At 51.2% G+C, this 11,609-nt stretch overlaps 1 protein-coding gene across 1 annotated transcript in view; it reads right to left on the reverse strand.

Moving 5' to 3' along the window:
• Nucleotides 1-7,678, reverse strand: part of LOC117869441 (keratin, type I cytoskeletal 14-like) — a 70,050-nt gene extending 62,372 nt beyond the window's left edge. The window contains exon 1 of the mRNA XM_034756278.1: nucleotides 7,570-7,678. The gene's annotated coding sequence lies outside the window, so the exon portion shown is untranslated. The remainder of the gene's footprint in view (nucleotides 1-7,569) is intronic.
• Between the last annotated feature and the right edge of the window lie 3,931 nt (nucleotides 7,679-11,609).

Consider the following 11,609-nt stretch of genomic DNA (forward strand, 5'->3'; position numbering starts at 1 on the left):
CTAGATTAATTTTTTTTTTGGGGGGGGGGGGGGAGAGTTAAGTTGATTGTTACACCACCAACAACCCATGTGTGGACATGCCTGGTTTAAGAGTGACTTCTTTTGGTTTGGCTGACATCAATTAGGAATAGATTGAAGCGCAACAGAAAAACTGATGCAAGCAACTGTGTGGACACTTAAATCTGTGCAACTTTTTTTTTTTTTTAAATGTAGAAAAGACATCAGTTTCCCTATCTACCGCAGGGGGATGCCTTCCTTTGTGGAGTGCTTTAAGAGCTCTGATCACCGTGCTATGGAAGACCCAAGTGTTTTCTGACACTGATCCAGAGCTGAAGTGTAGTAAAAAGCCAAATCCTACACTGCACAAGAAAACCACAGGCTTAGAGAGAAACTACAGAAGCAACAGGACCAAACTCAAAGTTGGAAAAGCCTCACAATCATTAAAATCTTGCTGATCCCAGCTCCTGAACCCGATCATGGATTTGTGGGGGGAAGCCAGCTAATGCAATTAGGACTGTACTGAGCATTATCAAGGATAAATACTACCTGGGACTAAAGGGGAAATTGTTCAAGGTCTGCAACTATACGGAAGGAGAATCAGCTTCAGAGGTGGTAGAAGCAACTGGGGAAGCTGTAACATGAGACACGGCTGTAACCTCTCAACTGTGTGCAGTGGCCGTGGATTTGGGAGGTGTTCAACTTACTCCGAGGATTCCCCCAAAAGATCCTTTTTTGCCCCTGGAAATGCAGCCCTGCACCGGCAGGGTTGGTCATGTCCACATCACGATTTAAGCAACACAGCGATGCTATCAATGGAGTTTCCGCTCCTCTCAGTTCTGAAGGAAGTGGCCTTTTTCCTCAGCTGTGCAGGATTGCTCATTGCTGGGGAGACTCCTCCAAGACAGGCAGAGGGTTGCTTTAGTGGGCTTATGGCAGGAGGTTACTTTGGAGAGATGTTGTCACGTTTAACAGATCTGTTTTTAAATCCTTTTTACCACTACCCAGCTGGGGGGAGGGGAGAGGAGGAGGAGGTTAGAGAGCTCTTCAGAACTCCGACTGCAACACTTGGCCCAGGTCTGCAGTGACACTGGGGGCTTTCCATCCCCTGTTCTCATGAGCAGGCAGAGGAAGTCTGTTCTTCCTGACACCGTTACCCATGGCACCAACACCCTCCACCTCTCCAGCAAGTTGCCCAGTTAAGTTTTCAATAGCCACGCAGCCCTCCTTCTGGAGGACTGCTGGTTGAAAGCACGGGGAGGTTAAGCACTGGTCTCGTCCATCCTGACTGTTCATTAGGGTCTCTCCAGGGAGCCCCTGGGAAGCCATCCAGCGTGGGTCAGCCGACTTGGGCTCGCAGGGCTCTCGCCAGCACTCTGAAAACACCTATGGAAACAGCATTTTGAAGTTGTGGCTCAGGCTAGAGCCTGGGCTCTGAAGCCTAGGGAAGGGGGTGGGTTTCAGAGCCTGAGCTGCAATTTCAAAGCGCTGTCTACACAGCTATTCTTGGAGCACTAGCCCGAGACCCGCTAGCCCAAGGCCGTCCCGTCCCTGTCCCCCCGACCCGGGCTGGGAGGCTCGCTGCAAGGGCTGTGTAGACACACACGCCGTTTATTTCGATAGCCCTGTTTGAAAGAAGCTGACTTGGGGAGGATACGCCCATCACTCATGGGTTGCTGAGACAATAGAAGATACAAATCTATTGTTCTAAAGTGGCCGCTGTGCAGTGGCTGTTTTGCACAGACTCTCTGACAAGCCTGAGAAGGGGAGGTTACTGGGACCCACTTTCCTACATGCCATAATTCAAGCTGCATTTTTAAACTAGTTTCCCCCAAAATGGCCCAAGCAATTTGTTCGCATTAACCCAGCCACCTAAAAAAAACATAAGACAATAGTGAAGTTGCAAAGCACAAAAAAAGCCATTTTAATTTTAACCCACAAGCTTTTGCATTCCTATAGCTTAATGGCCAAACCCACTTAAACCAAATTTGCAGTAAAAGGGGTATTTCCATGACATTTTCTGGAACCCTTCCAAGCCGATGAACAGTTACAGATTTAGGATGCACAAAGACAGTTTAATTGGGTATTCTGTACTTTTATAGCCTACTTCAATAAACATTAACAAAGGACATGAAAATGGACCTTTAAACCTCTCCAAATCCGTTATCGGAGAACGAACGTATCTACTGGAGTCTTTTGCCTCTATTACAAACAGCAGGGACCTTGGTTAAGTGACAGGGACCCCCACAGCGCACCAACCCCATTTAGGAATACAGCTGGAAAGCAGGGGCTTCCATCCAATCCCTGAAGAAGATTGTTGCTTTTAAATCCCCCCTGGAAATTCTCACATCTCTTAACACCCATGGGAAGAGAGCTAGAGATTCTCCAATCCCAAGCTGACGGGTGAGTGAGAGTGCCCAGATGACTACTTGGTGTTAGCACTTCTTCACTCCAGTATTTCATCAACACTCAGAGGGCAGAGGTGGAGAAATAAAGTCTGGACAGCAAGACTGCTGGAGACAGACTTCTTTTTTTGGTTCATTACAGCAGAGTCAGACTACAACAAGGCCATTTATGCTCTCAGAGTTACCATCTCCAATACTAAAAGAACCAAACAGCATCATTACTGGGTTCTGAACTTCACCTCCAAGCTGGGATATGGGGCTTTCATTAACAGGTAGAAGGACCGTGCATGCTATGGCTTCACTACCCTAGGTGAACAAGTAGCACAAATACCAGAGAAGCAGGGTGCCAGTTGTGTCAAGGCGCAGTGGTGGGTTTGCTGGATCTACAATCTGCTCTTAACAATGCAATGCAGGAATTAGCTACAAGTAGCAGCACTATGGAGTCTTCATAGCTTAAGCAAAGGTTTTGTTTCAAGAAGAGCTTATGTCACGTGCACGTGGACAAGACTACTTCAGCTCTAGCATCAATGCCTCTAGAGGGCAGTGCCCCTAGCAAGGGAAGGATTTCAGAGAAAGATGGTGCAGAGAAACACCGAATTGTTTCATTCAACTGCATGTGGAAGGGAGCCCGTGTTGGCGGGGGATGGAAAAGTCAATACTCGGCACAAAGCCCGTCTAGGTGCAGAGAGCCACCCGTTACAGCAGCTGGCAGGAGAGAATGAGGGACAAATTTGACTTGCGACAGGTCCAAGTATTTGAATAGGAAAGGGTCATGCATTGCCCGGAGAGCCTGCTACTTCCTGGGGCACATACCATAGGAACTCAAGGGCTCGCGGGCATCTGTAGCTACTACAGGGTGTCGGGGGAACTCCGGTTTGCAAACAAGTGCTTGCTTGTGGGAGTTTCAAGGAGATTCCAAGACAGAAGAACACATGTGAGTAGGATCAAGCCCTTAACATCTCCTTCCAGCTTCTCCTTAGTCCCTCTGCCCTTCTTTAACCTCCCTGGCCCAGTCTTGCTCTTCCAGCCGCAGTACTAGTGCGCCTGGGGAGAAGACACACTGGCTTGACGAAGCTCTTACGGTGCTCCAGAGAACGCGTCTGAGCATCAGTATCCCCATTTTGCAGATGGGGTAACAGACCCAGGGGAAGAAAAAACAATGAGGATTCCTTGTGGCACCTTAGAGACTAACAAATTTATTTGGGCATAAGCTTTTGTGGGCTAGAGCCCACTTCATCAGATGCATGGAGCGACTCACCCAAGGTCACAGAGAGACTATATTAGAACTGAGAACAGAACCAAGGAGTCACTACCCTACCCGCTGGAGCTCACTAGTTCCCTGCAAGAACATGTCTACTTTAATCAGGCGCACAAACAGGTGCAGCGTGGGCAAGACACAGATAACCTGCTACTTCACATTTCAAACGGACATTCTTTGCTTTTTAACTGGGACTGCCGCAGCCAGAGTTGTTAATGCTTGACTTGAAAGTCGCCCTGAATGCACTAACACCTGACCCGCGAGCTCAGAGTACTCACTGACGTCACCCCCAACGTATTTTTAGAGACCCATGGAGCTAACACACAAGCGAGCACTTTGTTTCCCTTCAGGCAGAGATCAGCATGACTCATTTCAGAAAGTTCCCAAGACACAGCCCCAGCAATTGAGTGCCTCCTCGCCTCTTTCAAAACTCTCACAATCCTGCCATCCACCCTGGTGAAGGAATATGCTGTTCTGCCTGCTGGGGATACACCCCAGGTGAACACCGCCCTCCCTGAGAATTCAGAACATGGACACTGAGATCCTGGAAATAAATAGCACATTTTCAGCATTGCCAGGCACCATACTGAGAATATTTATTGGCCTGGAAGAAAAGGGCATCTTTACATACTTTGCAGAACACTGGTCGCTTTCAGAACGCTTGGTATTATTATGAAAAGATGTTTTTATTTCTTTCACTCTTCCCAAACTTTTAATTTCTACCCAAGAAAACCACAAGAAGTCTCATCTTTCACATACATCTTGTATTTTCTGCAGTTCGGTTCTAAGCAGGCTTTGCTACAACATTCACTGAGAATAGAGGGTTTAAATCAATGGTACAGCATCACACCTACTTCAAGATTCCCACTAGCCACCACTTTTTCCATGCCTGATGCTCGGTCAGTTTTCCACACTGGGGTGGATATCAACCCAGGATAGAAAGTGCAAAGACACAATGCTTTGTGTTCAGTTACTTCACACCAATAGAACAGTCTGAGGCCAGGTCTGGTGTGAAAAATCCACACCCCTGAAAAATGCAGGTAAACCAGCCTAAACCCTCATGTAGACAACAACCTAGCCGCTCGAGAGGTGGATTAACTACATGGATGGGAGAACCCCTCCTGTGAGTCCTCACACTGAGGAACTATAGCAGCACAACTGTAGCATTTCAAGAGCAGACAAGCCCTCAGTCTTTTACAACGCACAATCAAGTCTATATTCCGTTGTTATGGACAGCACCAAGCACTCTACCGGGACTCCCCTTCATGCAACTCTCACGGTCTTTACCAATTAAATATGCACCCTCCCCGCTGAGAGCCAAGTACATCGGGGCGTTTACACATACATGTTCACACTGATTTTATGACAGCAATTTTCTACTGAGATTCTCTTTTCAGGTTCCTTATACAAGAGCTTTTTTCCCCCCAAGCAACTCCCAGCAACACCAAAATTTGGCATTGTCCTTTCATCTTTGCTGCAAACCAAATTAATTAAGCTAATCATTTAGCTAATACAATTAGAACACCCTCTCCTCTACCAGTGCCAGGTTCCCCCAAAGCCGGGCAGCATGGCAGACTGAACATGCGTCTAATTTTACCCCCTGGATTCCTTCCTTTTTCACTCGCATCCTCCGTTTTTACCTTCAACTCAGATGAGGTTTGGGTGTATTCCTTCACTCCTTACTCACACTCGAAGTCCTGCATATTTCCACACTCAACTACTAACTCCCTCTCACTTAAGGACAGTTCCTGGCAACAAGATGAGAACACACAAGATTTTGGGCTCTAAAGTTACTTTACTTCAACATGCTGCAGAGTGTAACGAACAGGTTCAAGCTCTTATAAATAAATAGGGCCCTACCAAATTCACAGCTGTGAAAAATGTGTCACAGACCATGAATTCTGGTCTCCACTGTGAAACCTGGCTATTGTGGGGGGTGGGAGGGGTCACTGTATTTCTATCCTTACTTCTGTGCTATGACAGCCAGCGGCACTGCCTTTAGAACTGAGCTCCCAGCCAGAAACGGTCACTGTCTGGCCACCCAGCTCTGAAGGCAGCGCAGAAGTAAGGGTGACAATATTTCAACCCCTCTCCCATAATAGCCTTGTGACCTCCTTTTGGGTTGGGACCCCCAGTTCGAGAAACACTGCCTAAAGAGCTTCACATGTTGACATTTTATTTATTTGTTTATTAAAAACAGCCATGCTTTGTGACAACATCAAATGTAAGATTTAAATCTCTGAAACCATGGATTTTAAAACTGACCGTGAAATTTACCAAAATGGACAGTGAATTTGGTAGGGACCTATTAATAAGGGCCCAAACTCAGCTTTGAAGGGGTGACATAGGCTGTGCCGTCACCATGCTGCAGAGAACAAGCAGGCATGCGCTCTGAAAAGCGACAAGGGACACTGAGGGGGTGTGCACACCAAGGAGACTAGACCAGCATAGCCACGCAGTGTAGACACAGCCTCCTTGAAGGAGTTTTGCAGTCAGTGGAGGACCACCCCCTCCCAGAACTATTTCCATCAACACAGCTGTATAGTATCTACACTGGGGTGTGGTTTTTTCAGGCCCCAACCCGCGTAGATATGCCAAGAGATTTTTCAAGCATAGGCCAAGCCTACATTGCGAATTGCATGGCAAACAATTTTAACTTGCAATCTAGGTGTCCACTTGCTTGCAAGTCAAGTCTCTACCACTACAAGCCATGTGACTGCAGGGGACTCCAGTCAGGCAATTTAATTAAAAAGAGTCAACACTGTTCACTTGTATAGGATCTTCCTTCCAAAGATCTCAAAGCGTTGGGAGCCAAATGTCCAGACCCTGCACCTGCACCAGTTACTGTGTTTTGCAAGAAACACCACATCGGTCAGACTCGCTGCATGCTAACCAATAAAGCAAGTTGTGATCATTTTATAATAAATGCATGAACAGGATTACAGCAACCTCAGAGAGTGAAGAGGTCAAACACTTCTAAGCAGCCCCACGGCAACTTCATCCTGGAAGCTGGCTGTCGGTTGATCCACTGCACTGTCAGTTATACAGGGGGACGATTTTGAGTGCGTGTTGCTCATGCCTCAGAAAGAAATTGCCATCTTATGTTAGCATATGGAGCACTGAGTGTGAGCGCTCTCACGCCCTCCCTCCCATAACAATCAGGGGAGCAGTGATTGAACGCTCACCGAAAGGCCAGGAGACCATTTGCGAACTTGCTCCCAGGGAATTCAAGCACGAGAACAGGCAACCCCCATGATGAGCTTGAAAAAAAAAGGGTCTAATTTCAAGGACCGGTTGAAGTGGATTTGCAGAACATCTCGCTCAGGGATGTGTGTCAGTCACGAGTCCATCACGCTGCATCGCCTGTCCCCCAGATCTCCTGAATTAGCAAACAGCTCATTACGTCGGAGCACCCAAGAAAGTCCAGTTTACACCGCGGGTCTTTAATACGCAGCAGGCTTCTCGGTCCCGTGCACCGCCCAGCTCGCCGCAGCTCCTGCACCGGGCAGCCCAGATCAAGGGGGTCTCCTGGCGAAACAACTTCGCACGGAGCGTGGCGCAGGGACCCTGCAAAGCGCCCGTCCCAGCCGGGAACGAGCCCCGGGCCAGGGCCCGCCGGGGGGGTTCGGAGCTCGGATGCCCCGCGAGCCCCGGGCCGGGCAAGTGCGTGCGAAGGGGGGGGGGTTTGGAGACGGGTGTTTGGGGCAGGGCGGGGGTCACCTGCCCGGACCGCCCCGCGCCCTGCCCGGGACCCCCGGGCGCTGCCCGCCCGGACAGGGGCAGCTCGGAGGGAAGCGAGCCGGGGCGGGGCTCGGGGCCGCTGCGCCCCCCGGGGGACGGAACCGCCCCAGGACCGGACCGGATCCGCCTCAGCCCCTCACGCGCCCCCCGCGCGAGCCCTCGCCTCACCTGCGCCGCGCTCGCGCTCCTGCTCCGCCCGCTCCTGCCCGGCACTGGCGCCCGCCCCGCCCGCACCCAGCGAACAAAAGGCGGGCGGAGCAGAGCCCGCAGCCCCGCCCCCGACGGTCCCCATGGACACCGGCCCCGCCCGCTCGGCGCCGCCCCGTCATTGGCCCGCTCGCCCTTCCCTCACCCCGGCAGGGGCGGGGCCTCCGCCGCCACCTGGCGCGCTGGCCCGCCTCCCCATTGGCCGCCTCCCGAGCAGAGGGCGGCCGGGGCACGCGGGCCGGACGCGGATTGGCTAGCCGCTGGGCAGCCGGGAGGCGATTGGACGTCCGGGAGGGCGGTCCGCGTGGCGGAAGGCTGGGGAGGGTGTGTCCCCGAGGCAAGTGGGGAGGTGCCCACCTGGATGAGGTCATGCAGGTGAGGGAGGAGCCTGCGAAAGGGGGGAGGGGCGGGGGGAGTCTGGCAGGGGGGAGCAGGGGGGGTCTGGGCTAGGAGCTGGGGGCTGTCCAGGCCCCTAAGAGCTCTCTGCAGCCCCCCCCGCCCCGACAGCAACCCTACTGTGTCCCCCCCCCGCTCCCCAGACACATACTGTAGCCCCCTTTCCCCTCTCCCATCGGCAGCCCCCCTCTCAGCCCCCCTCACACCCCACGGCTCCTTCCAGGGGGAGGCACGGTCCTGTTAAACGCCATGCGGGTCACATACCTCCGAGCGCGGGGGGCTGCGTGTGACGGGGAGACGCAGGCTGTGCCTACGTTCGGACGTGGAGATGGAGTGCAGCCACGGCTCCCTCGTGCGTGGCTGCACATGGTGTGGCTGTTTGAGTGCAACAGGCCACACCATGTTCAGTAACCTCCTGCTCAAACCCCTGCCTTGGCGACTCCACTCACGGCGGGATCCAGTTCAAAACTGCCTTCTTTATTCTGCAACCCCTCGGTGCACTAGCTCCAGTCCACAAGCGTACGACTTTCTTGGCTCCCTTCACGTCATGTAGCATTGGTTTCCCTTCTGGCCCCAAGTTCCCAACACAATCCCCCAATCCGTATGCAAGAGCCTTCTCCTCTGCCTCGTCTCCTGCCTGCCCCAGGCTCCTTGTGTCACTCCATTTCTCTCCTGACTTCCTGTGAAAACATTTGTTTCTCCCTTGCATTCCCTGCAGCACAGCGCAAACCCAGACAGGAACAACTGTGCAACCAATTTGACAGAGGAGAAATTGAAACGGAGTCACTTTTCTACTCCAGAGTCCCGGGGTCGGCAAAAATGATATTTCCTCCAATGATCAGAAATGATAAAAGACTTCACATTAAAAAGCAATGAGGAGAACCTGTGCGTGGCCTGCAGGGAAAGGAGTGAGTTGATAGGAACAGCACCTCACAGTTTAACACCCTGCCACCATCAGCGATGCTGACAAATGGACAGAAGATAAACCCCAGCAGCTTCCAGATGCTTGCTACAGCAACCCGGGACCCAGACCTGAGGCTTCTACCTCAATCACTCTTCGATAACCCTTTGTCTGGCTTGAAACACTGATAAAGTATCTTGAATTTGAAATATCTCGGGACTTGGATTCTTTACCTCTTTGAAGTGTTAGCAGAGATACTGTGTGTCTGAAAGCCTCTGTAGCTAACCAGTGGTGACACGTGTCACATTAAGAACTGCCAGAGAGGGAAGAAGGTGGGATGATGATACATTTCTTATTACTACAAGAAAATAGCAGATACTTCTGGCTGGGGGTTAAGAGTGGGACCTGAATTCTGCTTCTTGCTATGCCACAGACACCTTCAGGAGTCACTTGAGTCAAAAGTGGCCTCTGATTTTGGGGTGCTCGGCTTGGGGCTGGCTTTCAGAGGAGCGCCGCTCCCATTAACCTCATTAGAATTGTGATCACTCAGCACCTTTGAAAATGAGGCAGAGTTGTCACACGTCGGACACCCGATATCACTAGCCACTTCTGAAATGCTCCCCAGGTCACAGTTTCTTCTTCAGGTGAGAGCGCTCACCTGAGCCCCAGGGGAAAGAGCAGGAACGTGCTTTGAGATCCTCGGCTGGAAGGCATTATTAGAAACACAAAGCGTTATGTTTATTATCATTTCTTAATTATTATTATTATTATTGGCATTTAGGCCATTGTCACAATTAATGCATGTTTGTAAAGAGCTTTGAGGGCTTCGGATGAAAGATACCAGAATAGAGCAAAATGTGATTACAGAGTTACTCATTGCTTGCAAATACTGGAAACGAATATACACACATGATATATAACTAGCCCTATATATGGCTAAAGGGACCATCACACCACTCTGAAGAAAGCATGGACAGGGCTGCCCTGGCTAAAGGACTGCATTCCACAGGGTGCTGCACACGGATGGTTGCAAGACAATGCTTTCACGTCCTGATATAACCAAGAGCTTGTTCCTGGAAGCCAGGAGTATCACAGCCAAGTTGCAGGTGGTCTGATGGGAGGCTGCCACCCATAGGGAGCTTAACAGCTCACCAACCCAGAAGGCAAAGGAAACACCTCTGCTCCCGTCTCTTCCCATCTCTTCCCATCTCCATTCAATTAGGCATTTTCCTTTGATTTGTTACGCCCTCTTTGGTTGAGTCACATGTTTCTCTCTCTCACACACTCACACAGGATCAGGCCCAGATTTCAGTGTCAGTGGGGTTCCTCCAGCTTCGCATTGCAGTCACTGAAATCACCCTTCTCTGTATCACCCTGTGCCCATTTCTGATCTCTCATTACACCTTGCCTGGATGCAGCTCACTGATCTGCCTGATGCAATCTTCCTTCTCTCATCACCGCACCCTGGGCCCCCCTCCTCTCTCCTCATCCAGCCACTATCACCTTGGGGGGTTCTGTATTAACCTTGTCCTCTGTCTGTGGGAGCTGCTGTTCACCCCACTCACCCTGCTGCTGATCAAATCCACCTCCTGGAGACAGGCTACCATCTATGCACAGGCAGCCTGGTGTGATTGCTGCTCCAGAGAAGCTAGAAGCCAAGTTTAACCGGGACAAACGGGGCTTTGCCATCTGCACTCAGGGTTTCCACTGGGCCAAGACCAGGTTCTTCTGGGGAAAAACAGGCAGAAAAGACCTGCATCAATCAAATTAAGCAGAGCACTGAAACCAAAACCCAAGAGGCCTTTTCTGCGTATCAGAAAGGTGTCCGGGAGGGGGGAATAAATAAAGGGGGCCCACGTCCTTTCGTCACCCATAAAGAATTCACCAGCCTGGGCCCCAATTGCAGGAATCTCCTAGCTGCAGCCAGAAGGAATGGACTTGAAAGGCCGGCTTTGGGGTTTACCTGCCCCTGCTTCGGAAAGAGGGCGTGGGAGCTGGAAAGTAACCCGTGAACAGCACATCCACACCGATCCTTCGCCACGCCCTGCCCTCCAGCACAGCTGCCTCCCCTCTCCCTCCCTCCTGGGACATGTCAGTTATTTGGGGACTGCTCTTCCTCTCCGTGTTATTTACACCGTCACCCTCTCATTCCGGCCTGTCAGCGCTGTCGATTCTCACCTACCCACCCCTCCTTGCTTCCCTGGCACCAGATTAACGAACTGGCAAATGTAACAGGTGCTGTTTCCCGGTTTGTAGCTCCTGCCCAGGGATTAGAGCACAGACTGGCCTCCTGTGTTCAGCGCGACTCGAATAACACAATTATCTGCCAGTGCACTTTGTAGCCAGTCCCTTTCCAGCCATCAGGAGAAGGGTTATTATTAAAACTCCATTTCCTGACAGTGCTTCCAGGCTTGGTTCGTACCCCCATTAAAAAATATCAATGCACCGCGCTTTCCGAAAGCCATTCGTGTGACACAAGCCCAGCTGCACTTCCCTTCGGCTCCCTCGGCACAGTTCAATTGAAACCACTAATGCACAGCGGCTACGGTTCGCAGCTGTCCTACATCTAAAGCCTGTCGAAATAATGATCAGCTCAGAGAGCCCCTCTCCCCACATGGCAAGGCAAGGAGACAGGACGCCTGGCCGAGGCCATCCCTGATCACCCTGGACCATCCCCCATCCTAAGGACAATCCCCTCAGCAGC

Source organism: Trachemys scripta, chromosome 23, assembly GCF_013100865.1.
Source record: "Trachemys scripta elegans isolate TJP31775 chromosome 23, CAS_Tse_1.0, whole genome shotgun sequence".
Lineage (NCBI taxonomy): Eukaryota > Metazoa > Chordata > Testudines > Emydidae > Trachemys > Trachemys scripta.